This window comes from Perca flavescens, chromosome 19, assembly GCF_004354835.1.
Source record: "Perca flavescens isolate YP-PL-M2 chromosome 19, PFLA_1.0, whole genome shotgun sequence".
In the NCBI taxonomy this organism is placed as follows: Eukaryota; Metazoa; Chordata; class Actinopteri; order Perciformes; family Percidae; genus Perca; species Perca flavescens.
The window spans coordinates 6277170-6282169 of record NC_041349.1 but is presented as its reverse complement, the minus strand read 5'-3'; the positions used below and the strand labels follow the sequence as shown (position 1 = coordinate 6282169).

The following is a 5000-nucleotide window of genomic DNA, read 5'->3' as shown; positions in this document are numbered from 1 at the left end:
TTATGATTTTTTTTTCAAGAAACGATCAGAAATACATTACAGTACAATACTATCATTGTAAACGACTGTAGAATTAAATAAAATGCAGTAAGCAATCATTTGGAGCAAATTGCCATCACTCAAATGTGCGTAAGAGTGCTCTTCAGTGTTCGTAGATTTTGTTCTTAGCTAAGAACAAATCCAAGTTAAGAAAACATTAGTGAATGTCAGAATCTAAGTAAAAAGAAGAAGGGTTTAAGAACACATTTCTTCGTAAGAACGGTTGGCGAATGAGACCCATTGTTCTTTTGATCGCACCAAAACACCAAAGCACATTCCTTTCATGTGCAAACCCTGATATGGTATTTGATGTGTAGTTTGATAGTGTGCAGCAGACTGATTTTAATAAAGTGACGTATGTTTGACACGCCAATCCATTATGCCATTTTTGGCGTGTTATCAAGACGCATAATAGCTTTTTAGCGTGTTTATCAACGCCGTTTGGCCTCCATTGACTTACATTACCTTGCGATTGCGTGTGAATTGACGCAGTAGCGAGTAGTATGAAAGGGCGAAAATCCACGTTGGACAATTGGTTGGAGGGGAGGAGGACCGGTCTAACACAGGACCTTCACCCAGGAGACCGGGGATCGTGTCCCGTGTGTCACGTTTCCTAAACTCAACCGTCCCTTTCTTCTTTTACTAAACCCAATCGTTACTTTCTTCTGTTACTAAACCCAATCGTTACTTTCTTCTGTTACTAAACCCAATCGTTACTTTCTTCTGTTACTAAACCCAATCGTTACCCAACCGTCTTCTGTTACTAAACCCAACCGTTACTTTCTTCTGTTACTAAACCCAACCGTTACTTTCTTCTGTTACTAAACCCAACCGTTACTTTCTTCTGTTACTAAACCCAACCGTTACTTTCTTCTGTTACTAAACCCAACCGTTACTTTCTTCTGTTACTAAACCCAATCGTTACTTTCTTCTGTTACTAAACCCAACCGTTACTTTCTTCTGTTACTAAACCCAACTGTTACTAAACCCAATCGTTCTTTACTAAACCCAACCGTACTTTCTTCTTTTAAAACCCAAACCCAACTGTTACTTTCTCTGTTACTAAACCCAACCCAACTTTTTCTTTACTAAACCCAACTGTTACTAAACCCAACCGTTACTTTCTTCTGTTAAACCCACTAAACCCAAAACCCAACCGTACTTTCTTCTTTTACTAAACCCAACCGTTACTTTCTTCTGTTACTAAACCCAATCGTTACTAAAACCCAACCCTTTCTTCTGTTACTAAACCCAACAGTTACTTTCTTCTGTTACTAAACCCAATCGTTACTTTCTTCTGTTACTAAACCCAACCGTTACTTTCTTCTGTTACTAAACCCAATCGTTACTTTCTTCTGTTACTAAACCCAATCGTTACTTTCTTCTGTTACTAAACCCAACCGTTACTTTCTTCTGTTACTAAACCCAATCGTTACTTTCTTCTTTTACTAAACCCAATCGTTACTTTCTTCTTTTACTAAACCCAATCTTCTTTTTCTTTTACTAAACCCAACTGTTACTTTCTTCTTTTACTAAACCCAATCGTTACTTTCTTCTTTTACTAAACCCAATCGTTACTTTCTTCTTTTACTAAACCCAACAGTTACTTTCTTCTTTTACTAAACCCAACCCAACTCTTCTGTTACTAAACCCAACAGTTACTTTCTTCTTTTACTAAACCCAATCAGTTAAACTTTTTTCTTCTTTTACTAAACCCAATCGTTACTTTCTTCTTTACTAAACCCAACTTTACTTTCTTCTGTTACTAAACCCAACAGTTACTTTCTTCTGTTACTAAACCCAACAGTTACTTTCTTCTGTTACTAAACCCAATCAGTTACTTTCTTCTGTTACTAAACCCAATCAGTTACTTTCTTCTGTTACTAAACCCAATCGTTACTTTCTTCTGTTACTAAACCCAATCGTTACTTTCTTCTGTTACTAAACCCAATCATTACTTTCTTCTTTTACTAAACCCAATCAGTTACTAAACCCAACTGTTACTTTCTTCTTTACTAAACCCAACCATCCCCTTACTTTCTTCTGTTACTTTCTTTCTTCTTTACTAAACCCAATCGTTACTTTCTTCTGTTACTAAACCCAATCGTTACTTTCTTCTGTTACTAAACCCAATCATTACTTTCTTCTGTTACTAAACCCAACTGTTACTTTCTTCTGTTACTAAACCCAATCATTACTTTCTTCTGTTACTAAACCCAATCTTTTCTTCTTTACTAAACCCAATCGTTACTTCTGTTACTAAACCCAATTTACTTTCTTTTTTACTACTAAACCCAATCGTTACTTTCTTCTTTTACTAAACCCAATCGTTACTTTCTTCTGTTACTAAACCCAATCGTTACCCTTCTTCTGTTACTAAACCCAATCATTTCTTCTTTCTTCTTTGTTACTAAACCCAACCGTTACTTTCTTCTGTTACTAAACCCAACTGTTACTTTCTTCTGTTACTAAACCCAATCGTTACTTTCTTCTGTTACTAAACCCAATCGTTACTTTCTTCTGTTACTAAACCCAATCGTTACTTTCTTCTGTTACTAAACCCAACCGTTACTTTCTTCTGTTACTAAACCCAACCATCCCCTTCTTCTGTTACTAAACCCAATCGTTACTTTCTTCTGTTACTAAACCCAACCAAACCCAACCATCCCCTTCTTCTGTTACTAAACCCAACCATCCCCTTCTTCTGTTACTAAACCCAACCATCCCCTTCTTCTGTTACTAAACCCAACCGTCCCCTTCTTCTGTTACTAAACCCAATCGTCCCCTTCTTCTGTTACTAAACCCAACCATTACTTTCTTCTGTTACTAAACCCAACCATCCCCTTCTTCTGTTACTAAACCCAACCATCCCCTTCTTCTTTTACTAAACCCAAAACCATCCCCTTCTTCTTTTACTAAACCCAACCATCCCCTTCTTCTACTAAACCCAACCATCCCCTTTCTTCTGTTACTAAACCCAATCATCCCTTCTTCTGTTACTAAACCCAACCATTACCTTCTTTTACTAAACCCAACCATCCCCTTCTTCTTTTACTAAACCCAACCATTTCTTCTAAAAACCCAACCGTCCCTTTTCTTCTGTTACTAAACCCAATCATCCCTTTCTTCTTTTACTAAACCCAACCATCCCTTTCTTCTTTTACTAAACCCAACCATCCCCTTCTTCTTTTACTAAACCCAACCATCCCCTTCTTCTGTTACTAAACCCAACCATCCCTTCTTCTTTTACTAAACCCAACCTAAACCCAACCATCCCCTTCTTCTTTTACTAAACCCAACCATCCCCTTCTTCTTTACTAAACCCAACCATCCCCTTCTTCTTTTACTAAACCCAACCATCCCCTTCTTCTTTTACTAAACCCAATCATTCTTCTTTTACTAAACCCAACCATCCCCTTCTTCTTTTTACTAAACCCAACTAAACCCAATCGTTACTTTCTTCTGTTACTAAACCCAATCATTTACTTTCTTCTGTTACTAAACCCAATCGTCCCCTTCTTCTGTTACTAAACCCCATCATACTTTCTTCTGTTACTAAACCCAACCATCCCCTTCTTCTTTTACTAAACCCAACCATCCCCTTCTTCTTTTACTAAACCCAACCATCCCCTTCTTCTTTTACTAAACCCAACCTGTCTTCTGTTACTAAACCCAATCGTTACTTTCTTCTGTTACTAAACCCAATCCCCCTTCTTCTGTTACTAAACCCATCGTTACTTTCTTCTTTTACTAAACCCAACCATCCCCTTCTTCTTTACTAAACCCAACCATCCCCTTCTTCTGTTACTAAACCCAACCATCCCCTTCTTCTTTTACTAAACCCAACCATTTTTCTTCTGTTACTAAACCCATCCACCCCTTCTTCTGTTACTAAACCCAACCTACACGCAGATTGCTCAGTGTTTAATCAAACACGCCATCGGCTTTAGGTACAAAATCATGTTTACATCATGATGTCATGTTGGCAGCTAAAGTTTAAACTCCTTCTGACAACATTTCAGTGTTTAATCAGACCCGGACTATCCCTTCCCAGGTACAAAATCACACATAATGTAAAAAGTGACATCCCATTTGCTGGATGGACTCACTTCTAAACAGGAAGATACAGCTGGTAAAAATCATCCCTCTATTCACTTCCTCTAAAAACCTCCACCATCTAAGGGAACATACAGGGGGTTTATTTTGAAAATCATCAAGTAATTTTCTAATGAGTCTCTAAAGGATTAAAATAAACATTGTGAATCTTTGTGAAAAGATATCTTTCACCTCAGGCATTAAAACAATGTTTGCATCAAATTTTGACACGAACAACATGAGGATTAACTAAAAAATTTGGTATAATGTAATTTAAAATAGGTTTATTGACCATGAAATAAACAAAATAAAAAAAATGTTGAAAAAAGTGACAACACGTTTTTTTTTTTTTTTTTTTTTTTTTTTTAAAAGAGTCAAAAGCAAAAAGCAAAAACGTAGCGTGAATGTATGTGCTTCATGGTACTAGAGATAGTGTGTGAAGAGCAAACCACAACACTGAGACACAGACACAGAGGAAGGAGGAGGGTTTATGTGATGCTATGACTATGAAGTGAACAAAGTGAAGACATCATTTCACCAGCTGTTAAGATGGAGGACACATCTCTACTGTGGCTACTCTGTAAGTAAACTCTTTGTGTGTTTCTAAAAACATCAGCTGAAAGAAATACAAAATGAAATGTTGTTGTTTGGCTAAAAATGCTTCTGAATGTAAATATAAGTTTATGAGAAGAAATGATGCGAGTCATTTTCAAATGTTGTGTACATGATTTTACAGACAGATTTTATTTCCATTCATTATTTAACCTTAAAATGTCTTGTTGTATCACAAACTCAAACTAACCTGAGGTCCATTTCTCTTCAGTTCTGACCTCACTGCTGAGCAGCACAACAAACCAAGGTCAGTA

The 5000-nt window shown here is 36.8% G+C and overlaps 1 long non-coding RNA gene across 1 annotated transcript in view; it reads left to right on the top strand.

The window, feature by feature from the left end:
- Nucleotides 1-4506: 4506 nt before the first annotated feature.
- The window catches only part of LOC114545294 (uncharacterized), a 4245-nt gene continuing 3751 nt past the window's right edge, over nucleotides 4507-5000 (top strand). Inside the window, exons 1-2 of the long non-coding RNA XR_003690861.1 lie at nucleotides 4507-4714; nucleotides 4958-4993. This is a non-coding gene — a long non-coding RNA (uncharacterized LOC114545294). The remainder of the gene's footprint in view (nucleotides 4715-4957; nucleotides 4994-5000) is intronic.